Raw genomic sequence first — 27,402 nt, forward strand, 5'->3', positions numbered from 1 at the left:
TCCCTTCCTTATTTTACTCTCTAATTGTGCTGGAACACATAGTTTTTGCTTCCTCAGTAAAGGTGAGTGAAAGCCAAGTTTTTTAGCATATTATTTAATTCCCATATATTTGAGAATTTTCCAGATTTCCTTATGTCATTGATTTCCAATTAGTTCCATTTCTAAACATATACTTTGTATGACTCAAATTCTTTCAAATTTATTGAAACATATTTTATGGCCTAGAACATGGTCCATCTTGCTAAACTGTGTGTTGATTTGTTTGATGTGTACTTGGTCCTTGATAAACTTCTTCCCTGTGTACTTGAAAAGAATGTGCATTCTGCTGTTGTTGGGAGGAGCAGTCTATAAGTGTCAACTAGGTCAAATTTGTTGATAGCATTGTTCAAGTTTTCTATATCCTTCCTGACTTTCTGTCTTGTTGTTTCATAAATTGAGAAAAGGGCATTAAAATCTGTGACTAAAATTGTGGATTTGTCTATTTCTCCTTGCAGTTCTATTGGTTTTTGCTTCAAATATTTTGAAGCTATATTATTAGGTGCAGAAATACTTAGGATTGCTGTGTCTTCTTGATTTACTGACTCCTTTATCATTAAGAAATGACCTTCTTTATCCCTGGTCATATTTTTTGCTCTGAAGTTCACTTTGTCTGATACTAACATAGCCAGTGCAGATTTCTATTAATTCATACTAGGATAGTGTATGTGCTTCCATCCTTTTAGTTTTAATCTATTTGTGTCTTTATATTTACATGGGGTTTCTTGTGGGCCACATATAATTGGGGTCCTGCTTTTTTATCCAATCTGATTATATCTGCATTATAATTAGGGTGTTTAGAACATTTCCATTTAGTATGTTTATTGACATCACTGTCATGATATTTGTTTTCTATTTGTCCTAACTGTTCTTTGTTTACTTTTTCATCCTCTTTTTTGTGCCCTTTTGTTTTGTATTGAGTATTTTTTATTATTCCATTATATGTCCTTTGTAAACTAATTAGCTGCAATTCTTTATTATTTTAGTGGTTACTTTGTGGTTTACAGTATAATCTTTAAGTTATAACAATCTCCCTTCTAGTAATATTATGCCACTTCTTGTATGGTCTAAGAACCTTACAATAGTTTACTTCTATTTCTCTCTTTCTAGCCTTTGTGCTAATGTTGTAGTTTATTTTACTTCTACATATATTATGTACCCTACATGACATTGTTATTATTTTTGTTTAAGCAGTAAATTATCTTATAAAGAGATGTAAGTAACTTTTTAAAGTCATGAACTAACCAATGTGGTTACTTTTTTATTTTGTTTTATTTTATTTTTGGCTGAGTACGGGGACTTTATGATGGTACAGTATATGGCAAGGTGGGGCTCCCTAGACTCCTCTCATTCTTCAGGGTTTCTGGCATGAAAACTGTGTCAAGGGGAGATTCTCAGTGTGGAGGTGAATGACTGTGGCAGGGACTTCCCTGCCACTGAAGGCCTCTCTCCTCCACACATGCTGTCACTGGGGCTGGTGGTCCAGGGAGTTCTTACTCCTTGAAGGCCATGTGGACTATAAGGTCTAATACCCTGTTGATGTAGCCAAATTCATTGTCATACCAGGAAATGAGCTTGACAAAGTAAGTGGTAATTGAGGGCATTTCACCAGCATTGAAGGGAGGAAGAGCAGGTGTCACTGTTAAAGACAGAGGAGACAACCTAGTACTCAGTGTGGCCCAGGATGCCCTTCAGGGGATCTCTCCAAGGCCTACTTTACCACCTTATTGATATCATCATATCTGGTAAGTTTCTCCATATGGCAGATCAAGTCCACGACTGATACATTGGCAGTGAGGATATGGAAGACCATGCCAGTGAGCTTCCCATTCAGCTCAGGCATGGCCTCGCCCACACCCTCGGCAGCACCAGTAGATGCAGGAATGATGTTCTGGAGAGCCCTGCCCTCACACCACAGTTTCCCAGAGGGGACATCCACAGTCTTCTGGGTAGCAATGATGGCATGGACTGTGGTCATAAGTCCTCCTCTACAATGCCAAAGTTGTCATGGATGACCTTGGCCAGGGAGGCTAAGCAGTTGTTGATTCAGGAGGCATTGCTAGGGATCACGAGGTTTTTTTTTCCACTTCTCATGGTTAATGCCCACCAAAAACATGGGGGCATTAGCAGAGAGGTAAGAGATGATGATCCTTTTGGCTATCCACTCTAAGTGAGCCCCAGCCATCTCCAAGATACTGAAGATACTGGAGGATTCCACAGCATAATCAATGCCAGCATCAACCCATTTGATTTTGGTGGGATCTTGCTCCTGGAAGATGGTGATAGTATTGCCATTGGTGACACACTTCCTGTTCACAGCCTTGACAGTGCCATGGAACTTGCCATGGGTGGAATTATACTGGAACATGTAGACTATGTAGTTCAGATCAATGAAGGAGTCATTGATGGTGACAATATTTACTTTGCCAGAGTTAAAAGCTGGTGCTGCATGAGAAGCTGCAGCTGTATGTCAAACAGGAGGAGCAGAGACTGGTTGCCATTTCTGATGCTCATCATTCCTTTGCATAGGTCCATATTTCTATCTGGTATCATTTCCCTTCTGCCTGAAAGGCTTCCTTTAACATTTCGTATAGTCTGTGGGTGATAGAATCTTTTAAATTTGTATTTCTGAAAATTTATTTAATTCAACTTCAGTTTCTGTTTTGAAAGATATTTTCTCTGGTTATTGGAGTCTAGTTTGAAATTCTCTCTTTCAATACTATTAAAAATGTTGCTCGACTATCTTCTTGCTTACATTGTCATTGTTTCTAATCAGAAATCTAATCCTAATCTTTCTTCCTCTGTCTGAAAGGTATCTTTTTTCCTCTGGCTGCTTTTAACATATTTACTTTTTGCTGGTTTTGAACAATTTGATTATGACATACCTGGGTGAAGGTTTTTTCTTTTTTCTTTTTCTTTGCTTGGATTTGGGTTTGTTGAGCTTCTTGGATCTGTGGGATTATAGTTTTCATCAAATTTGGAAAATTTAGGGCCATTGATCTTCAAATGTCTTTCCCTCCATCCTCTTTTGGTGCCCCAATTACCCATAATATTAGGCCACTTGAAATTGTCCCACCACTCACTGCTGTTCTGTTCATTTCTTTTGAGTCTTATTTCTGTTTCATTTTTATCATTTCTATCGCTACATTATCAAATTCATTAATATTTTCTTCTGGAGGGTGGTTCCAAGATGGCCGAATAGGAACAGGTCCAATCTACAGCTCCCAGCATGAGCGACACAGAAGATGGGTGATTTCTGCATTTCCAACTGAGGTACCGGGTTCATCTCACTGGGACTTGTCAGACAGTGGGTGCAGGACAGTGGGTGCAGCCCACCGAGTGTGAACCAAAGCAAGGCGTGGCATCGCCTTCCCTGGGAAGCTCAAGGGGTCAGGGAATTCCCTTTCCTAACCAAGGGAAGCTATGACAGACAGCAGCTGGAAAATCGGCTCACTCCCACCCTAATACTGTGCTTTTCCAATGGTCTTAGCAAACTGCACACCAGGAGATTATATCCTGTGCCTGGCTTGGAGGGTCCCATGCCCACAGAGCCTCACTCATTGCTAGCACAGCAGTCTGAGATCAAACTGCAAGGCTGCAATGAGGCTGGGGGAGGGGCACCCGCCATTGCTGAGGCTTCAGTAGGTAAACAAAGCAGCCAGGAAGCTAGAACTGGGTGGAGCTCACCGCAGCTCAAGGAGGCCTATCTGCCTCTGTAGACTCCACCTCTGGGGGCAGAGCAGAGCCAAACAAAAGGCAGCAGAAACCTCTGCAGACTTAAATGTCCCTGTCTAACAGCTTTGAAGAGAGTAGTGGTTCCCCAAGCACAGAGTTTGAGATCTGAGAACGGACAGACTGCCACCTCAAGTGGGTCCCTGAACCCCGAGTAGCCTAACTGGGAGGCACCCACCAGTAGGGGCAGACTGACACCTCACACGGCCGAGCACCCCTCTGAGACAAAGCTTCCAGAGGAACGATCAGGCAGCAACATTTGCCATTCAGCAATATTCACTGTTCTGCAGCCTCCACTGCCGATACTCAGGCAAACAAGGTCTGGAGTGGACCTCCAGCAAACGCCAACAGACCTGCAGCTGGGGGTCCTGACTGTTAGAAGGAAAACTAACAAACAGAAAGGACATCCACACCAACAACCCATCTGTATGTCACCATCATCAAAGACCAAAGGTAGATAAAACCACAAAGATGGGGAAAAAACAGAGCAGAAAAGCTGAAAATTCCAAAAATCAGAGCATCTCTCCCCCTCCAAGGGAACGCAGCTCCTCACCAGCAATGGAACAAAGCTGGAAGGAGAATAACTTTGACAAGTTGAGAGAAGAAGGCTTCAGACGATCAAACTTTTCCGAGCTAAAGGAGGAAGTTCAAATCCATCACAAAGAAGCTAAAAACCTTAAAAAAAGATTAGATGAATGGCTAAGTACAATAACCAGTGTAGAGAAGTCCTTAAAGGACCTGATGGAGGTGAAAACCATGGACGAGAACTACGTGATGAATGCACAAGCTTCAGTAGCAGATTCTATCAACTGGAAGAAAGGGTATCAGTGATGGAAGATCAAATCAATCAAATGAAGCAAGAAGAGAAGTTTAGAGAAAAAAGAGTAAAAAGAAATGAACAAAGCCTCCAAGAAATATGGGACTATGTGAAAAGACCAAATCTACGTCTGATTGGTGTACCTGAAAGTGACGGGGAGAATGGAACCAAGTTGGAAAACACTCTGCAGGATATTATCCAGGAGAATTTCCCCAACCTAGCAAGGCAGGCCAACATTTAAATTCAGGAAATACAGAGAATGCCACAAAGATACTCCTCGAGAAGAGCAACTCCAAGACACATAATTGTCAGATTCACCAAAGCTGAAATGAAGGAAAAAATGTTAAGGGCAGCCAGAGAGAAAGGTCGGGTTACCCACAAAGGGAAGCCCATCAGACTAACAGTGCATCTCTCAGCAGAAACCCTACAAGCCAGAAGAGAGTGGGGGCAAATATTCAACATTCTTAAAGAAAAGAATTTTCAACCCAGAATTTCATATCCAGCCAAACTAAGCCTCATAAGTGAAGAAGAAATAAAATCCTTTACAGACAAGCAAATGCTGAGAGATTTTGCCACCACCAGGCCTGCCCTACAAGAGCTCCTGAAGGAAGCAGTAAACATGGAAAGGAAAAACCAGTACCAGCCACTGCAAAAACATGCCAAATTATAAAGACCATCAATGCTAGGAAGAAACTGCATCAATTAACGAGCAAAATAACCAGCTAACATCATAATGACAGGATCAAATTCACACATAACAATATTAACCTTAAGTGTAAATGGGCTGGATGCTCCAATTAAAAGACACAGACTGGCCAATTGGATAAAGAGTCAAGACCCTGGCTCACGCCTGTAATTCCAGCACTTTGGGAGGCCGAGGTGGGCGGATCACGAGGTCAGGAGATCGAGACCACGGTGAAACCCCATCTCTACTAAAAATACAAAAAATTAGCCGGGCGCAGTGGCGGGCGCCTGTAGTCCCAGCTACTCGGGAGGCTGAGGCAGGAGAATGGCGTGAACCCGGGAGGTGGAGCTTGCAGTGAGCCGAGATTGCACCACTGCACTCCAGCCTGGGTGACAGAGCGAGACTCCGTTTCAAAAAAAAAAAAAAAAAAAAAAAAAAAATAGTCAAGACCCATCAGTGTGCTGTATTCAGGAGACCCATCTCGCATGCAGAGACACATATAGGCTCAAAATAAAGGGATGGAGGAAGATCTACCAAGCAAATGGAAAACAAAAAAAGGCATGGGTTGCAATCCTAGTCTCTGATAAAACAGACTTTAAACCAACAAAGATCAAAAGAGACAAAGAAGCCCATTATGTAATGGTAAAGGGATCAATTCAGCAAGAAGAGCTAACTATCCTAAATATACATGCACCCAATACAGGAGCACTCAGATTGATAAAGCAAGTCCTTAGAGACTTACAAAGAGACTTAGACTCCCACACAATAATAATGGGAGACTTTAACACCCCACTCTCAACATTAGACAGATCAACAAGACAGAAGGTTAACAAGAATATCCAGGACTTGAACTCAGCTCTGCACCAAGTGGACCTAACAGACATCTACAGAACTCTCCACCCCAAATCAACAGAATATACATTCTTCGCAGCACCACATCACACTTATTCCAAAATTGACCACATAGTTGGAAGTAAAGCTCTCCTCAGCAAATGTAAAAGAACAGAAATTATAACAAACTGTCTCTCAGACCACAGTGCAATCAAACTAGAACTCAGGATTAAGAAACTCATTCAAAACCGCTCAACTACATGGAAACTGAACAACCTGCTCCTGAATGACTACTGGGTACATAACGAGAAATGAAGGCAGAAATAAAGATGTTCTTTGAAACCAATGAGAACAAAGACACAACATACCAGAATCTCTGGGACACATTTAAAGCAGTGTGTAGAGGGAAATTTATAGCACTAAATGTCCACAAGAGAAAGCAGGAAAGATCCAAAATTGACACCCTAACATCACAATTAAGAGAACTAGAGAAGCAAGAGCAAGCACATTCAAAAGCTGGCAGAAGGCAAGAAATAACTAAGATCAGAGCAGAACTGAAGGAGATAGAGACACAAAAAACCCTTCAAAAAAATCAATGAATCCAGGAGCTGGTTTTTTGAAAAGATCAACAAAATTGATAGACCGCTATCAAGACTAATGAAGAAAAGAGAGAAGAAACAAATAGATGCAATAAAAAATGATAAAGGGGATATCACCACCTATCCCACAGAAATACAAACTACCATCAAGGAATACTACAAACAGCTCTACGCGAATAAACTAGAAAATCTAGAAGAAATGGATAAATTCCTGGACACATACACCCTCCCAAGACTAAACCAGGAAGAAGTTGAATCCCTGAATAGACCAATAACAGGCTCTAAAATTGAGGCAATAATTAATAGCCTACCAATCAAAAAAGTCCAGGACCAGACAGATTCACAGTCGAATTCTACCAGAGGTACAAGGAGGAGCTGGTACCATTCCTTCTGAAATTATTCCAATCAATAGAAAAAGAGGATACCCTCCCTAACTCATTTTATGAGGCCAGCATCATCCTGATACCAAAGCCTGGAAGAGACACAGCAAAAAAAGAGAATTTTAGACCAATATCCCTAATGAACATCAATGCAAAAATCCTCAATAAAATACTGGCAAACCGAATCCAGCAGCACATCAAAAAGCTTATCCACCATGATCAAGTGGGCTTCATCCCTGGGATGCAAGGCTGGTTCAACATAAGAAAATCAATAAACGTAATCCAGCATATAAACAGAACCAAAGACAAAAATCGCATGGTTATCTCAATAGATGCAGAAAAGGCCTTTGACAAAATTCAACAGCCCTTCATGCTAAAAACTCTCAGTAAATTAGGTATTGATGGGATGTATCTCAAAATAGTAAGAGCTATTATGACAAACCCACAGCCAATATCATACTGAATGGGCAATAACTGGAAGATTTCCCTTTGAAAACTGGCACAAGACAGGGATGCCCTCTCTCACCACTCCTATTCAACATAGTGTTGGAAGTTCTGGCCAGGGCAATCAGACAGGAGAAAAAAATAAAGGGTATTCAATCAGGAAAAGAGGAAGTGAAATTGTCCCTGTTTGCAGATGACATGGTTGTATATTTAGAAAACCCCATTGTCTCAGCCCAAAATCTCCTTAAGCTGATAAGCAATTTCAGCAAAGTCTTAGGATACAAAATCAGTGTGCAAAAATCACAAGCATTCTTATACACCAATAACACACAGACAGAGAGCCAAATCATGAGTGAACTCCCATTCACAATTGCTTCAAAGAGAATAAAATACCTAGGAATCCAACTTACAAGGGATGTGAAGGACCTCTTCAAGGAGAACTACAAACCACTGCTCAAGGAAATAAAAGAGGACACAAACAAATGGAAGAACATTCCATGTTCATGGATAGGAAGAATCAATATCGTGAAAATGGCCATACTGCCCAAGGTAATTTATGGATTCAATGCCATCCCCATCAAGCTACCAATGACTTTCTTCACAGAATTGGAAAAAACTACTTTAAAGTTCATATGGAACCAAAAAAGAGCCTGCATTGCCAAGACAATCCTAAGCCAAAAGAACAAAGCTGGAGGCATCACACTACCTGACTTCAAACTATACTACAAGGCTACAGTAACCAAAACAGCATGGTACTGGTACAAAATCAGAGATATAGACCAATGGAACAGAACAGAGCCCTCAGAAATAATACCACACATCTACAACCATCTGATCTTTGACAAATCTGATAAAAACAAGAAATGGGGAAAGATTCCCTATTTAATAAATGGTGCTGGGAAAACTGGCTAGCCATATGTAGAAAGCTGAAACTGGATCCCTTCCTTACACCTTATACAAAAATTAATTCAAGATGGATTAAAGACTTAAATGTTAGACTTAAAACCATAAAAACCCTAGAAGAAAACCTAAACAATACCATTCAGGACATAGGCATGGGCAAGGACTTCATGTCTAAAACACCAAAAGCAATGGCAACAGAAGCCAAAATTGGCAAATGGGATCTAATTAAACTAAAGAGCTTCTGCACAGCAAAAGAAACTAGCATCAGAGTGAACAGACAACCTACAGAATGGGAGAAAATTTTTGCAATCTACTCATCTGACAAAGGGCTAATATCCAGAATCTACAAAGAACTCAAACAAATTTACAAGAAAAAAACAACCACATCAAAAAGCAGGCAAAGGATATGAACAGACACTTCTCAAAAGAAGACATTTTTGCAGCCAAGAGACACATGAAAAATTGCTCATCATCACTGGCCATCAGAGAAATACAAATCAAAACCAGTGTGAGATACCATCTCACACCAGTTAGAATGGTGATCATTAAAAAGTCAGGAAACAACAGGTGCTGGAGAGGATGTGGAGAAATAGGAACACTTTTACACTGTTGGTGGGACTGTAAACTAGTTCAACCATTGTGGAAGACAGTGTGGCAATTCCTCAAGGATCTAGAACTAGAAATACCATTTGACCCAGCCATCCCATTACTGGTTATATACCCAAAGATTATAAATCATGCTGCTATAAAGACACATGCACACATATATTTATTGTGGCACTATTCACAATAGCAAAGACTTGGAACCAACCCAAATCCAGTCCATCAATGATAGACTGGATTAAGAAAATGTGGCACATATACACCATGGAATACAATGCAGCCATAAAAAAGGATGAGTTCATGTCCTTTGTAGTGACATGGATGAAGCTGGAAACCATCATTCTCAGCAAACTGTCACAAGGACAAAAAAACCAAACACCACATGTTCTCACTCATAGGTGGGAATTGAACAATGAGAACACTTGCACACAGGAAGGGGAACATCACACACCGGGGCCTGTCGTGGGGTAAGGGGAAGGGGGAGGGAAAGCATTAAGAGACATACCTAATGTAAATGACGAGTTAATGGGTGCAGCACAACAACATGGCACATGTATACATATGTAACAAACCTGCACGTTGTGCACATGTACCCTAGAACTTAAAGTATAATTAAAATATATATATATATATATTCTTCTGCAATGTCTAATATGTTGGTAAACCTACCAAGTGGGATTTTGATCCCAAACATCATGGTTTTGATCTCTAGACTGTGTGGAATACAGTTGTAGCCATTGTTTTAATGTCTTTGCCTGATAATTCTAACTATTGTGTCAGTTCTGCATCAATTTTAATTGTGTTTTTTTCTCCTCAATATGTGTTGCATTTTCCTTCTTTTTTGTATGTCTAGTCATTTTTGCTTAAATGCTAGACATGATCAATTTTACCTTTTTGGATGCTGGATATTTTTATATCTCTGTAAATATTCTTAAACTATATTCTAGAAATTACCTAAAAATAGTTTGATTTCTTGGGGTGTTGCTATTAATATTTGATAAGCAAGATCAGAACAGCATTTGATTTAGGGATAATTATTTTCCACTCATAAGGAGAGATCCTTCTGATACTCTTCCTAGTGACATTTGCCAGTCTGGATGGTAGAAATAGAAACTATTCCCAGACATATGTGAGCTCAAGGTACTGTTACCTCTAATTCTTTTATATGTTTCTTTCCCCAGCTTCTGCAGGGATACTGGTCAGTAATTTACTGAATAGTTGAGGGGGCCCTTCTGCAGTTCTCTAGAGTTATCTCTCTCTTCTCTCTAGTATTCTGCCCTGTGAGCTCCAGTTGTTTTGACCTCTCCTGACTGTCAGCTTAATCTCCTTAACCCTTAGTTTAATCTCCCTAAATTCAGTTCCATGGCCAGAAAACTCTCTCAACACAGTAAGCTGAGGCATACTTAATTGTTCCCCATCTCTCAGGGATCATTGATTTTTTGTTGCCTAGTATCTGATGTCTTGAAAGCATTGGTTTTCAGTTGTTTTGGGTAAGAGGATAAATTCAATCCCTGTTATGACATCTTACATGGAGGCAGAAGTCCCCCCATTGTCTTTTAGTATTTAATGTTGACAAATCCAAAGCTTTTCTCATTTTTGTTTCTTCATATATAATCAGTTTTAGGGGCTCTTTTTTATTACTGGTATTCTGGAAATTCTTGAAATTTCATGATGTGTGTCTATTTTTTTCATTGTACGTGGTTCTCAGTGAGCCTTCTCAGTTTTAAGATTTGTAGTTTTAATTTTGAGATTTTTGAGGGTTATGTCTTTTTAAGTAATTTTCTTCCTTTGATTTTTTCTATCTTTTCTTCTGATCTTATAATCAGTTGAATGGTGGACCTATGTGTCATTTTTTCATTTGTTTTTGTTTTTACCCTTTTTTTCTCCAGAAATTGTCTTTACTTTATCTCCCATCTGAGAGATCTCCCTGAGGGATTTTTCAAGGTTGATATAATTTCCTACATTATCTTTGTTTTCTTTAGGTTTCTCTTTTGATTTATTTTTTCATGTTAGACACTTTTCTCCAATGACTATGTTTTGAATGAGGAAATGTCTAAGCGAGCCTGAATCATGTGGCAATTCCAAATAGTAAAGAAGCTATCAATGATTACTAATGTCATGTCAGAAGCATTCAGTAGCCAAACCCACTGACCAAAAGCACAATTTAAGCTTCAATAAATATAATAATACTAATGCCTTGGATAGAACAAAGTAAATATTTTTAAATCTATGGGTTCATGAAAACTGTGAAGCAAAACAAAACCTAATTGGTCATCACTGGAGGATATTAGTGAGCCAATTCATTATTTAGAAAATTGCAAAGAGGAAGAATCAAGTACTAATCATACCTTTCCTATATGTAAGCAAATGTCAAATGAGAGGAATTTCCTTTTTATAGAAACATCCAACTAATAAATGGAAGATGAATAGAATTAGAATATCAATATTTTGCATCACCTAATAATGGGTGAGCATCAACAACTGCAAACATCAGACAAAAAGAGACAGCCAGATATTATATGTCAACAAATAAAAGAACACAGCACCACCCGAAAATATTTCTTCCCCCAAAATTTCAAACTAAATCTGATCTGGCCTTTAGATCTAATTTATAGGAAATGCAGAGAATAAAGATGTTAAACTATTCCACAAAGATGTAACCAGTAAATCTTACCATGCTGTCCTGTAGGGAAACCCTGGTTTCTTTAACAAATTGCAAACAAAAAAGAGAAAAAGATGGAGAGCGCTCCTATAGATGAAAAGAGCTTAAAAGACATTCCAACTAATTTCAAGGGACAAATCTAAGTTGAAGCCTGTTTCAAACAAATTATAAAACAAAATTATGATATTTATAAGACAATTTGGGAAAATTTGAACACTGTATTGGATGATATTAACAAATCATTGTTATTTATTTTGGTTCTGATAATAGTAGTGTGGTTATTTTTCTAAAGAGCCAGTCTGTTTTTTTCTTACTTTAGTAATTGTCTATTTATTTTAAGTAGATTAGGAAACAATAACCTGTAAAATAAACCCTGTTTTTCAAGCAGCATTGCTTTGAGAGATGCCCGTGTTTAAAAAGCAAAGCAATTAGGGGGAAGTCTCAGAGAAATAATAGTAGTACTGGCATGAAGGTATGGCACACATTTGTGTAGATGTCATGATGTCATGCCAATTCCTGACATTTGGAAAGTTCACGGCAGGATTACATTTAGTCATCATGACAACCATAGGAGCCGCTTATTTTGCACCCACTATAAAATGGAGACTGAGGGTTAGAGATTGAAATGACCTGTCTGGGTCACATGACTGCTAGTGGTCAGTGACAAAGTTGGGATTCTATTCTGGCCAACCACCCTTCCACCCCTACCTCATTTGTCTAATATATAGACCCTGGAGTTACCAGTAAGAATATCTCTGGAGAAGTGAAAAATTCTTCCAGTCCACTTCCTGGTGGCTGTGGTCATTCACCAGATCCCTGTTCCTCTCTGTTGGGGCTGGTCTGTTGCAGAGAGCACTCAGGAAATCTGCCAGGCCCTCAGCCTAGGCCTCCAACCTAGCCTCCAGCTCTGGTGTGCAGGCAAGAGGGAAGCAGCCGCATTCAGGTTCCACGGCAGAAAGGCAAGATGGGTCGGGCTGGGTCTCTGCTGCTTTTCCTTCCCCAGTCTCTGGCCTGCAGTCTGCATTCCAGGAAAGCAGTACAGAAAAAGCAACGGGGATGGTGCAGGGGGATGGGATGCTGTCTGAGTACAGGCTAAGAGCCAGCCTTTTTTAGGAAAACATGAAATAAAACCTAAAATATCTAAGGGTGAAATTATATAATGCCTGGTACTTTCTTCAAAATAATACAGGTGGGAGAAATTGGGTAAAAGTAGAGATGATTTGAGATTGGCCATGAATTGCTAAGCATTGATGCTGAGCAATGGGTGTGTGAGGGTTTATTATACTCTTCTCTCTACTTTTATATGTTTGAACTTTTCTATAACAAAAGACTTTTAATTAAACTGTTTAGAAAGTCTGTGAGTAAGCAAGACTTGTGTATTGGTAGTCTCCACTCTAGTGAAATGGGTCAGCAGCATGCCAGCTAGATTTGGGGAACTCCCAGTTATCAGTAGGTCAAAGTATTTTCTCTGGAGCTTCTCCAAAGAGAAGTTTTCTAGTTTCTTACCTGAGGTTTGCATGCTTGGACTTTTATGTTTTCAGAGATGATAAGAGGGACACATCCTACAGGTCCTTCGTTTCATTAGGGTGGTTTTGACTTACTCTTCTGCTTCAGCTCAACACCTTCCCCGCCCCCCTCTCTATCTGATATCCTTGAAAGATTCCAAACAATACATTTTCAGTATTATTCATAGACTAGAATCCCCTGCTCACACAGCATCAGGGAGGACATCCTGGGATCCAATTGTTCCTTTTGCAAAATTTCAGTTCAATAAGTTCCCTGTATTCAGTCCCACATTTCATGCTCACCTTCAGGGTTTGTTGGTGACTCTAAATTCTTAAGTACTACAGAAGGAAGTTTGCAGCAGAGAATGAATTTTCCTGTCATCAATATCATTCTTGGTCCCTCATTAGCATCCCTCTTAATAAGTAATTTATGTTAAAACTTCCTCTATTCTACTATGTCAGGTACAACTCCTGGTTCTGTTTTCAATCTTCCAAAAATTGGTTCAAATCTCTTATCTTTATCCTTTAATATTTCTTTCTTCTTTTTTGGGCCCCAAGAGGTAAAGGGAGAAAAAAAAAAACACATGAAATCAACATATCAATTTAACTAGAAGACCAGCTAAGACTGATTTAAAATAAAAGCTGCTTCATGAGAGAGACTGTTTAACTTGTTTACCATCACACCTAACACAGTGTCGTGTGCAGAAGTAATTCTGAATAATGCTTATGACAGTCACAAATTTTTTTAATTTATGATGTGTGGCAGGAGGTCAAAGGCACAAGAGCAGAGGAAAACTCTTCTGCTTTACAAAGAAAACAGGAAAATGTCCAGAGCTCAGAAATTGATCGGTGATGTATGTGCCATCATTCTTTTCAAAGCTACATTTGAAATATTTTTGGCTTTAACTTTCCTTCCCTTATACCAATCATTTTAGTTGTTAAGTTTGTTTAGAAAGTAATTTTTAAAAGATTACACTGATAACCCCAAGCCAGTTTGAGGCAGGCTAAGTCTGCGGATGTGGAACACTTAAAATGTCCATTAGTACTCCTCTTTTGTCACTTACCACCCAGGGGGTCACGCCTTTGGTCTGAAAGTTGTTTATAAACTGGTAGCTTTATTTTTAAAACAGAATGGAAGGGCTGAGGTGGAGCTAGGCAGAAGATTGTATGATTAAAGTTTTGAGATCCGTACACATTATGAACCCGCCCTGGGTTTGTGAGTATTTTATAACTCAAACATTAACCACTAATCTGTTGGAACCTGATGCAAAAAGTCTCAATCTCTTTCTAAAACCATAAGGTACTGTTGGGAAGCCAATTCTTTCTACATAATCCCTCAACAAAAGGAGATAATAATAACTTCTATTTAGATGACATAATTTCATGAAGCTTATGATTATCTATTTCACAATTATTTTGGCATTATAGAAACCTACTGTGATGTTTTCCACGTTTTGGAAATGTGGTTAAAGAGGCTAAATTGGCCTAATTCAACCAGGCTTCAAAAAATCACACCATCTTTTTTTTTTTTTTTTTGAGACTGAGTCATGCCTGTCACCCAGGCTGGAGTGCATGGGCGCGATCTTGGCTCACTTCTGCTTGGCAGCTCCTGCTTCCTGAGTTCAAGCAATTCTCCCACCTCAGCCTCCCGAATAGCTGGGACCACAAGTGCATACCACCACACCCGGATAATTTTTGTATTTTTAGCTGAGACGGGGTTTCACCCTGGCTCACTTCTGATCTTGGCAACTTCTGCTTCCTGGATTCAAGCAATTCTCCCACCTCAGCCTCCCGAGTAGCTGGGACCAGAGGTGCGTGCCACCACACTGGGTTAATTTTTGTATTTTTAGTAGAGATGGGGTTTCACCATGTTGGCCAGGCTGGTCTCCCGACCTCAAGTGATCCCAAAGTGCTGGGATTACAGGCATGAGCCACTGCACCCAGCCTCACACCATCTTTTAGATAATACTTCCCTCATGGCTATAGTGATTTGTTTTCCCTCTAAGATTTTCATTTGTGTCACCTCTTCACTTTTACTTAGGCATTATTATAATGTAGTAACAGGTTCTTCTAGAGGATCAGACATTTTGCTTATGCATAATGGAGGGAGAACATTCAATCTTACCCAAGTTGTCTCTATGATTATATACATCAAAAAACAAAAAAAAGAAAAAGAAAAACCTTCCAGTTCTTCTTGCTGAGTTATGTTCAAGAGCAATGTAGAGGATATTTCAAATGACTTGCCTGGAGTTCAAACAACCTTAAACTTCCTATTACCCTTCCCTGCCTTCCTTCTATTGACTAAATTTTCTACTAGTAAATAGAAAACTCAATTGTAAAAATGTATTGTTGTGGCCTGCATTAGTTGTTTGCTGCTGTAACAAATTACAACAAACTTAGTGGCTTAAAGTAATACAAATTTATTATCTTAAATCCTGGAAGTCAGAAGTGAAAAATGGGTCTCACTGGGCTAAACCCAAAGTGTTGGCAGGGCTGCATTCTTTCTGGACACTCAAGGGAAAAATCTGTTTCCTTGCCCTTTCCAGCTTCTAGAGGCTGTCCACATTCTGTGCTCTGTGGCCCTATCTTCCATCTTGAAAGCCAGCAACCTTGGGCTGAGTCCTTCTCCTGCGGCCATCTCTCTGGTTCTCATGCTTCTGCTTCTATCTTCCATTTATAAAGACTCTTGCGGCTGGGCGTGGAGGGCGTGGTGGTGGCTCACGCCTGTAATCCCAGCACTTTGGGAGGCCAAGATGGGCGGATCACTTGAGGTCAGGAGTTTGAGACCAGCCTGGCCAACATGGCAAAACCCCATCTCTACTAAAAATACAAAAAAGCTGGGCATGGTGGCAGATGCCTGTAATCCCAGCTACTCGGGAGACTGAGGCAGGATAATTTCTTGAACTGGGGAAGTGGAGGCTGCAGTGGGCCGAGATCACGCCACTGCATCCCAGCCTGGGAAACAGAGCAAAATTGGTCTCAAAAAAGAAATAACAAGGCAGGTGATTGGCAAGCTCAATGCTCAATTCCGCTTTGTAATGTAACCTAACATTCACAGGTTCTGGGGATTAGGATGTGGATATGATGGTGGGTGGGTAACTGGGGGTATTATTCTGCCTACCATATGGCCCTAGTAGGCTTGTAGCGAATAAAGATGTCATTTCTCCCCTTCCCTTGGAAGTAATTTGCTTGGTTGCTGTGCAAAGGATATCTAAATATTTTACGTGAATTTTTAGAACATCCATGAAGTAGGGGGTTGTATTGAAAGAATGAAGGTTATATATTAGCATACATCAGAAACGTTTGTGTATGAGAAAGTGTGAGCATGCATGCATACAGAAAGTCATCAAGAGATCAAGTTCATTTGTGTGACTCACTCCACAACTGTGGGCCATGGCTCAGCCTCTCCATGTCCGTTTTGGAATGTCATTGTACTTGCCCTCACTTTTGCCACACACAAAATAAATTAAATTTAATTTGAATGTTGCCTTTCCAAATGTAGACTTCAAGGGGATTGGTAATATGACTGCAAACACTTTTTGTTGTGACAGAAAAGCTAACCCAAATCTGCTTAAATAATAAGGGGAAATTTTTATCTTAGAAAATGTGCAGAGTAGGTCAGTTTTAAAAAGTAGATTAGTAATCATAGTCCCAGCTCTGTTTTGCCATGATTTTGCTGGTTCTGCTCCCCATCAGGTAGTACCTCAATTCTCAGGTAGAGCTGCCTCATCATGACAAAAATGATTATAAGGCTGGGTACAGTGGCTTAGGCTTGTAATCCCAGCACATTGTAAGGTGGAGGTGGGCGAATCTCCTGAGCCCAGGAGTTCAAGATCAGCCTGGGCAACATGGTAAGACCACATCTCTACAAAAAAAATACAAAAATTGGCTGGGCATGGTGGCAGGTGCCCATAGTCCCAGCTACTTGGGAGGCTGAGGTGGGAGGATCACTTGAGCCCAGGGAGGTGGAGGCTGCCATGAGCTGAGATCATGCCACTAAACTCCAGCCTGGGCCACAGAGTGAGACCCTGTCTCAAAAAATCAAAAACAAAAAGTGACTGTAGCACTGCAAACCCTTTTGTGTGTGTGTGTGGTAAGAACACTTAGTCTACCCTCTTCACAATTTTTTAGTGCACATTACACTATTGTTAACTATGGATGCTATACTGTAGAGCAGTTCTCTAGAACTTCTCACCTTGCTTAAATGAAACTGTATACCAATTGAACAGCTCCCTTTTTCCCCTCCCCACAGCCTCTGGTAACCATCATTCTATTCTCTGCTTCTATGAGTTTGAATAAGTACATATGCTCCTCAGTTTACTGTGGGGAAACATCCTGATAATCCCATCATAAGTTGAAACATCATAAGTCAAAAGTGCATTTAATACATGTAACCTACTGAACACTATACCTTAGCCTAGCCTGCCATAAACATGCTCGGAACACCTGCATTGGCCTACAGTTGGGCAACACCATCTAACACAAAGCCTATTTTATAATAAAATGTCAAATATCTCATGTAAGTTATTGGATACTGTACTGAAAGTGAAAAACAGAATGGTTATATGGGTACTCGAAGTACAGTTTCTACTGAATGCTTATTACTTTCACACCATCATAAAGTCAAGAAATCATTACGTTGAACCATCATAAGTTGGGGACCATCTGTAGTTACCATTGCTATCCACAGTTTACAGATGAGGACACTAAGGCTTAGGCAGTTAAAATGACTTGCCCAATATCTCAAAAACTAATAATACATGGAAGCACTGGGACTTAAACCCAAGTCCCCCATCTTCAAAATTCAAGTCTCCTATTCTGCGCATAACAAAGAAGTTTGAACCCAACTCTGAACTACATATAATCAAGTTCTGGAAGTTATTTGTGAGTGGTCCTTTCTGAGCTTTATTTGTTTGTTCATTGGGATTTTGTCAGTCATTTTCCTTGTTTGTTTATTTCATTAAGTCCTGATCTTAGTTCGTGCACTGTAAGACTTACCTCTTGATTTGGAAAGTGAACTCCAAGTCGTGGTTATTGGAGTTCTGATTAATTGGGATTTAACTGTACAAATCCAGAATAGCACAGCTTTTTTGCATGCAAACAATATCAGCAGCTTGCAAATGGGGCCTTGGGCAGCCTGAGCATTTGAAGCAGAATTAGCCATTTGCTACACCTTCATGAGAACCACAGTTCCTGCAGAAGGTGGAAAGTAAATACGCTCAACCTAATTCTGTTTTATTGTGTGGTTTTCATGGGTCACCTGATGTGTCTATCAAAGGAGTGGAAGGTAGTTTCCTCAAGAATCTATGAGCCACAACCACCCACAGCCACCTCTCAGTGATAGTCACTTGTGTGAATGAGCTGGGACCCAGGCTCTGGGTCATTCTACTGATACGGCTTGAGAAGCACACAAAATGCTGTCTTTCATTCTTCTGCCAGGACTCCTGGCCCGCAGTCAGAATATGGCCTTCTCTGCACTGCAGCCACTGCACTTGCATTGATGATAACAAGGGCTATCCCTCGCAGGGTTCCTTTCATTTGCAGGTACTGGCCTAGGTGCTTTGTATACGTTCACTTATCCCCACAATAATATCCTGAAAGAGAGGTATTATTGCCCCCATTTTGCAGATGAGCAAGCTGAAGCTCAGAAAATTGAAATAACTTTCACTAATTCAGTCCACGAGTACTTATGACTCTGCTAGGCATTTTGCCAGACTCTCAGGATACAGAGATAAAGCACCACCACCCTCAAGGTGCTTGAGGTCTGGTGAGAGTTCCAGACACAGAAACAGATAAATGTATCACAGGAAATTAAATGATAGAACTACGAACAGGGTATTGTGGGAGCAGAGAGGAAGTGCAAGGAATGCGGGGAGAAGAAAGTTCAGAGGAGGCTTCCTGGAGGAGGTGACACACGAACTGAGTCTTCAAGTCTACATAGGACTCAGGTACAGAGATTGAGGGGAGGAAAAGCAATTCCTGGGAGAGAGCAAGGTAAGTAGAGCCAAAAAGACATGAAGCAACTTGATGTGGGAAGGAACCCAGGGGAGTTTAATGAAGCTGCCACCTACAGGGAGAAAAGACAAAGGTGGGAGCTATGGCTGGAGGTGCAAATATAAGTCAGATTTAGGTGGACATCATATCCTGTGGTAAGGATATTTCATCTTCTCCTGGGGTTTTAAAGCATTTTGAACACAGTGTTGACCAGAATACAATGTATCAAATAAAGAAACCTTCATCTTCTAGAAGTTAGATCTCATGGCAAATGTTCTCGCCCCAAGGAAAAATAGAGAAATCTTAGGACTATATTCTTTATACTTTCTGACTCCTTCAAATTTGCAGGGAACCTAAGGGAGAACTTGATTTGGGGGGTCTGTTCACAAGTCAGCATGTCCCTTTTGTGAAATAGTCTTCATGCTTGATTTTTTGTGTTTACTGCTGTCAGAAGCTTGAGTAGAGGGTTGTCCTGGCTCTTGCCAGCACTTCTCAGTTTTGCTTTTTGTTGCTACGACCTTTGCCTCTTTGTACAGCCCCCAAAGAAACCCTAACAGGCACCCAGGCAACATGAGTCCCAAGAAATATACCCAGTTTGATACCTACATTCTTCAAAGAGAAAATAGCTGGAAATAAAATGAATCAGAAAAGGCAAGGCCCCAGCAAGAAATTTTTCTGAACCACCTTAACAGAACAGTGTCAAAAAGATGTCACTGGGGAAAATAACTGCAGCATAAGGAAGTTGATGTTAAGTATCTATGGCTGCAAAACAGCTCATGATAACATAGTCTAGTTACATGGCTGTGCTTTACGAGACCAGAGCACCACTTATTGAGCATCCATATTTACAGAATGAGTTCTGAAAGGACAAGCCATATATCTTAATTTTTTCCTGGTGTCTAATACATGTCTGTAAAGTAGAATAAAACAAATAGTAGCAAGTGAATGAATGAATGAACAAATATTGCAAAGAATGTGGATACAAAAAAATAAACACAATTGTGTAAAACCCAAAGGGATCTTAGAGATAAATTCGTGCAGCCCCCTCTTCACCAGCTTAGGAAATAGAGGTCAACAAAGGGTTTTATTATTCTTATCTATAAAAGTCATCGGCCGGGCGCGGTGGCTCACGCCTGTAATCCTAGCACTTTGGGAGGCTGAGGTGGGCGGATCACTTGAGGTCAGGGTTTAGAGACCAGCCTAGCCAACATGGTGAAACCTCATCTCTACTAAAAATACAAAAATTAGTGGGGTGTGGTGTTGTGCGCCTGTAATCCCAGCTACTTGGGTGGCTGAGGCAGGAGAATCATTTGAACCCAGGAGGCAGAGGTTGCAGTGAGCCGAGATTGCGCCACTATACTCCAGCCTAGGCAACAGAGTGAGACTCCATCTCAAAAAAAAACAAAAAAAAAAATCATCCCAGGGCCCATAGAAGTCAGCTGAACTACAAAAAGTACACTTGCCAAGCTGCAAAAGAAAAGAGTTCTATACGCAAAGTGAATCATAACAACCTCTTCTGATTGTGGGAACCTAACGGTGGCAGGTTATAAAAGGAAAATGCAGCATGTTCCCATAAACAACAGGGTAAGTCCTGGAGACAGTGTTAACAGGCTTTACAGTATTCTCCTCTATCTTATCAATCATGGTACCTATCCATGGGCGTTCATAGTCTAGTTAATAAGAAAAAATATTGGGAGGCTGAGGTGGGAGGATCACCTGAGGTCAGGAGTTTGAGACCAGCCTGGTCAACATGGGGAAACCCCATCTCTACTAAAAATACAAAAATTAGCCAGGCATGTTGGCATGCACCCATAATCCCAGCTACTCAAGAGGCTGAGGCAGAAGAATTGCTTGAACCCAGGAGGCAGAGGTTGCAGTGAGCTGAGATCACGCCACTGCACTCCAGCCTGGGTGACAGAGTGAGACTCCATCTCAAAAAAAAAAAAAAAAAAAAAATATATATATATATATATATATATATAGCCCTCACAGTGCCTTTAAGTCACTCAGAGAGTCACTTTCAATCAAGAGAAAACTAACAGAATGCAAGCGATGAAAGCGATGAGGGATAAGGCAGCCAGGAATAAAAGATAGAGAGACTGTCACTCATTGACAGGCAGGACGCTTTTGCCTGCCTATCAATTGAAGGCTTACTTTGACTTGTTTTCCCAGTAAAGGTGGTAGGCTACACCAAACAATCATCACTCTCTCATCTCTGTCTTGTGAACACCAGCTCACAAATTTAAAAGAGGCTCCTTGGCCAGTGGTAGAGGTACAGCCCAAAGCCAAGGAAACACTTTTCTTTCTTTGATTCCATTTGTCTTTTTGAGAGATCAAACATAGCCATGGCAAAAATATCACACCCCACCCAACTCACTTCCCAGACTAGATGAGAAGATAACAATAAAGGTCACACCAACGACCATGAACTTTGACTTGCTTTCTCCTTGCCCAAGCCTGTGCCAGAAAGCACTGTCAGGGTTCTAGTAACTATCAGAGGTGTCCTTCCAAAGAATCATTTCTTATCTCATTTGTTTATATGCAGAGTCATCTTCTACTTGTCAGAAATAGCTGTACTCATTCATGCACACTGTTTCTGCTAGATTTTGTTGTTGTTGCACCCTAGGGAACACATCCAGTGTGAATAAGGAAGTCTTGTTCTGAAGACTCACCAGTCTTGCTTTCTAGGAGAATGATCTGTCCTAGGGTGTGGGCAAGGGGGACTCAACATAAGAAGCATCCTGGGGTCCCCACTTCCCTCTGCCCATAGGATTAGGCTCTTAAAAGAGAAATGCCACAGGCCTGGGATGCTATAATTATCTCAGCCATTTAAGGATTATGCTCCTGGGAGACTATAATTATCCAAATATTGTTGCATTCAGGGATATTTTACTTACAAGGAAGTGCCTTCATTTTTACAGGATCTTTCAAGAGGGCCCAAAGGGTGTGTCCTCTCTAATGTGGTTCCTAAATAAAGCTGGAAGTAAACAACTGCATCTGGCATGAGGGTGGGGTCCAGCTGATTCCACCCAACCAAGGACCGGGCCTGGAGGCTCATGCCTGTAATCCCAGCATTTTGGGAGGCCAAGGCGGGCAGATCACCTGAGGTTAGGAGTTCGAGACCAGCCCGGCCAACATGGTGAAACCCTGTCTCTACTAAAAATACAAAAATTAGCCGAGTATGGTGGTGCATGCCTGTAATCCCTGCTACTTGGGAGACTGAGGCAGGAGAATCGCTTGAACCTGGGAGGCAGAGGTTGCAGTGAGCCAAGATGGTGCCATTGCACTCCAGCCTGGGCAACAAGAGCGAAACTCCATCTCAAAAAAAAAAAAAACCTGGGACTTTCTTCTTTCTTAGTCCCACACTTCTCCTCCTCCCCACTCACTCTCATATACTTCTCCAGTCTAAATTCCATCTATTTCGAGAAATTATTAAAGAAATTTCTTGGCATTTAAGGTATAACTTCTTCCTGAGGTTTGTGTATCATATTATTCATATTATAATACCCCCTACCTTTATTTCTCCTCTAATTCCAATGCAATAATACTTTCTGTAAAAATTACGTAGTCTAAAGTGGGCAGGAGGATTGCGCAGAAAAAGAAGTGCAGTACTATAGTATGAAAAAGAGATGATTGATTCAATTCAGTTAACTGCTTAGATTAAAATAGCTAACATTTATGCAGTCCTTCCTTTGTGACAAGCATTATTCCAAGCATTCTGTGCATCTCATTAATCCTGACAGCATCTTTATGAGATATATACTGTTATGATCCCCACTTCACAGATGATAAATCCAGAAACAGAGAGGTTGGGTAACTTTCTCAGAATCATACAGTTGATAGGTGACAGGATGAAGACCAAAACCCACAGCCTGACTCTAAGCCCATGCTTAGCTACTGTGCCATGCCACCTTCTAATCTTGGGTGCATGTCCCATGCCACTCATTGTAAGCCATGCAGTGGGAGGAACAGCAGAATGGAAAGACATGGCTCCTACTTTCCAGGGCTTTGTGAGCTATGAGGAAAGAGACACATGTATAAAAATCACCAAGAACAAGGAAAAATGTGACAGATAGAATAGGAGGGACATAGACAACTGCTTTAGGAGCTTAGATTAATTCTGGTGTGGCATTACGAATGGCTTCATAGAGGAGGTGGCATTCGACAAGCCTATAGACACAGAGAAGACGTGGGTGGATGGCATTTCATGCTGAGGAGAACCTGGGAAGTTCAGGACAGGCCAGGACACAGCATGCAAGGAAGGCAGCTATAAGAAGCAAGATTACAAAAGTCTACTGGGGTCTGGGTGTGAAGAGAGCAAAGAGATAGCGAAGAGTGGTGTGGGACAGGATCCCCTTTGGCTGGGGTTGGGGGGATGCAAGGAAGAAGACAGGCATTGACTTTAGGGTTTGGCCAAGTTTGGATTCCTGTGATCTGGGAGAAGACCATAAAGAATCTGCTGATTCCGTCAGAAGGCCTTTTTCCTACAGCTTCTGACTGCTTTTCTTAAATTACCTCTGTTCAGGCTTTTTTACAGTCCAGTTCAACAAACAACTCTTGAGTATCTTCCTTGATTATTGAGTACCAATCACTCCAAAACTTAGTAACTTAAAACAACACGCACTTACTTGCTGACAATTCTGCCATTTGGGCAGGTGTTAGTGGGGACAGCTCATCTCTGCTCCACACAGCATCAGCCGAGGTAGCTCAGCTGGGGTTGGAAGACCCACCTGCAAGATAGCCTCACTCACATGGCTGGCCAGATGGTGCTGTCCATCAACTGGAAACCTCATTTCTCCTCCAGCTGAACTCTACGTTGGCTAACTTAGGCTTCTCACAGCACAGAGATCTAGTTGTCAGAATTCTTAGAGGGGCTGGCTTCTCTGAAAGAGTAAACCTGGAAGCTGCCAAGCCTTCTTAAGGCTTGGTCTTAAGTTCCTGAACATCATGTCTACCACATTCTATTAGACAAAGCAAGTTGGAGGGCCAGCCCAGATTCAAGGAGAGGAGTCTACCGAAGGGCAGTTACAAAAGCAGTAATCTACCACTATCCCTGGTCAGTTTCAAGACTGGAGATTAAAAGTGTTAAGATATGGTCCTTGCTACACCCATATCATGAAAGTTTGTGTTAGAGTAAAAAAAAAAAAAGCTACACTCATATCGTGAAAGTCTGTCTTAGAGTAAAGAGAATGAAGAGACATAATAACTGAAAGTAATGCCTATGACTTAATTGGACCCTGGTTTTTTGTTTTTGTTTTTTTTGGGTTTTTTGTTTGTTTGGTTGGTTGGTTTTTTGTTTTTGAGACAGAGTCTCACTCTATCACCCAGGCTGGAGTGCCTGAAGTGCAGTGGTGCCATCTTGGTTCACCACAACCTCCGCCTCCCAAATTCAAGCAATTCTTCTGCCTCAGCCTCCTGAGTAGCTGGGATTACAGGCATGTGCCACCACACATGGCTAATTTTTGAATTTTTTTGAATAGAGAGGGGGTTTGCCTATGTTGGCCAGGATGGTCTCAAACTCCTGACCTAAAGTGATCCACCTGCCTCGCCCTCCGAAAGTGCTCAGATTACAGGGGTGAGCCAACACACCCGGCCAGGACCCTGTTTTTAAAAAAATCCAGGTAAGAAGACATTTAAGAGGCAGTAGGGATTTATATGAAATTAAATGAAACAGGAAATTAATGTTAATTTTCTTAGATATAATAGTAATATTGTGACCATGCAAGAGATTGTCCATAGTTTTGAGAGATGAATTATGGAGTATTTTCAAGATGAGATATCATGACACCTGCAACTTACTTTCAAATGCTTCAGGAAAAAAAATATTGATTGACAGATAATGCAACTATTGGCCAAATGTTAACAATTATTGAGTCTAGGTAGCGATAATATGATCAATCATTATCCTGTTCTTTAAAGTTTTGTAAAATGTTTTGCAACAAAAAGTTGGAGATGAAAAGGTAATGGCCTACTTTTGACCTCTCCATGGAAGAAGATTTTGTAAGAGAAAACAACCAGAAATACACATAGAAATCATACTTAAATGTGTAAGTTCCCTCATTGCATACCCTGATTTAGGTCTTCCTGCTTAACATACTCTCTAGAACCCACAGGGTAAAGTCTGGAACAAGACTCTCCTAGAAAGGGGAGGTGGCTGCACCAAGCATGGCACCACCATGCTGGCTTCTCTGTGCTTCATTTTCTGACTCCAGAGAACAAAATGCTCTTCCTTCATTTCCTTCTACAGCTGAGAGAGACTAGAACTATCAGAAGGGACTTTATGACAAACACACAGAACTCATAAGCGATATACACTACCAGGGGCACAGCACAGGGCACTAAGCCTATCATAGCTTTTCACCAAGCTTGGTTTCGTATGTATTGTCCATGTGAAAGCACTATCTTGCTGCCTTGAGTTCAGGAATATCAGGGGAGGCTGAATGCTCTCCTGTACTTACCTAGGGTGTTGCTTCTGGGTTCTGGTTTTGGGTATGAGGACTCCTCTTTCTCAGACAATGGTACACCAAATGATCACATCTTTCCGGTGAGACTTCATGCCCGAGCCAAAATTATGATTTAATATGATTCAAGAGCCATTGCAATCCTGTAAGAACAATACACATGCACATGGAGCCTTCTTTACACAGAATCTCCTTGCCACCATTCCTCCAGTAGCAATCATATCAGTGTTGCTCTTCCCTTCCTCCACAATGCCTCCCTCCTCACGTTGGTTATAAGTTCACCTTATCCTCCATGCACCTTCTAAATGGACACACACACACATGCACAATATTATTCCCCTGGCTTCCATGATACGATCCTATTTTGAGTCACCTTCTGTTTTGCTGATACCCTCCTGCTCTGTGTCTTTCTCTAGCTCTTCTTCTTTCACAAATGAGCTGTTTTCATGTGTTTTTTCACCCACTGGTAGTTTTCAATTCTGGCTGAATGTCAAATTACCCGTAGAGCTTTGAAAAGATATATGCGTCCAGGCCCTACTCTTGGAGTTTCTGATTCATTCTGTCCAGGGTAAAGAGCAGACATTCCACTTTTCGCAAGCTCCCCAGGTGATTTCTGCCCTCTATGTTCCTGAGAAATCTCAAGTAAATGAATGAATAAGTTAACAAATGAGGGAACAAATGAAAATCAGGGCTTCAGTATCATGCCTATCCTGATGACACTCACGTCAAATAAACTGCAAGTTTTTCCTGAATACAAATTTAGCATCTTAAGAGGTCATCTAGTAATTTTCTTGTGACACAGAGCTGAGACCTAGCTTCAGCTCTAAGAACATCAGGAATCTCCAGTAAATAATTATTGAATGACTAGTGAAGTCATGTTATTTCTAGTCCTGATATATCTTACAAGTTCTAGCCCTACATGTCCAACTGTTTGCTAGACTATTTACATGCATCTCAAACTATGTATGCATCTCAAACAAAATTTGTCTAAAACTTAACTCCTCATCTTTTGTGCAAAAGTTGAGTTCCTAGCATCACCATCATCTCAATGTCTCAGACCTGAAACCTCAGCATCATCTTTGTCTCCCTTATTTGTACAAATAGAGGTCTGACCCATTGCCAAGTCCTTTCAACCCTATTCCCTAATGTCCTTTGCATCTTGGGAGTAAAATACCCAGGTGTGAAATATTCTTCCTCCCAGTGCTAGATGCAGAAAGGCATCCTCTCTTTATGCAGCATAAAGCATCCTCTATTTTGGAGAGGATGTCTTGACACATTCTAGACCATTAGACTTCTAAATGTTTTACTAATAGGACAGACCTTAGAACCATCCAGAGTTTATCTCTTGCCCTCTGGAGCTCACATATCTTATCAGGCTCTAATATACTTGCCACTTCTTAGTCATTTAGTCTGTTAGAATGTTGTCATCCATAGAGTGGATGTTCAGTGTTATGTTCTGATTGTCCAGATGGCCCAGGTGTCTTTTAACTATACAATGACAGAGGATTGGAGAGTTAACACAGTCCTGGGTCAAGACTCTACCTGACTTTTATTGTCTACTCCAAGTGAATACCAACTGCTTCTGATCCTCCTTTCTGATATTGGTGCAGGGTAACACATTTCCTAGATCAGTGGCTGCATACCATATACCTGAGGCCATGTCAATCTGTTTTAGCAAAGATGCCGCATCGGGAAGAGCAGCCTTGCAAAGAACTATTACTTGTTTGAGTTTGTGATGATTTACTGTCAT

General features: G+C 40.8%; 1 pseudogene; it reads right to left on the minus strand.

The window, feature by feature from the left end:
* Positions 1-1,529: 1,529 nt before the first annotated feature.
* On the minus strand, positions 1,530-27,402 carry LOC101126551 (glyceraldehyde-3-phosphate dehydrogenase-like; annotated as a pseudogene).

This window comes from Gorilla gorilla, chromosome 7 (genome assembly GCF_029281585.2).
Source record: "Gorilla gorilla gorilla isolate KB3781 chromosome 7, NHGRI_mGorGor1-v2.1_pri, whole genome shotgun sequence".
NCBI classification, from domain to species: Eukaryota; Metazoa; Chordata; class Mammalia; order Primates; family Hominidae; genus Gorilla; species Gorilla gorilla.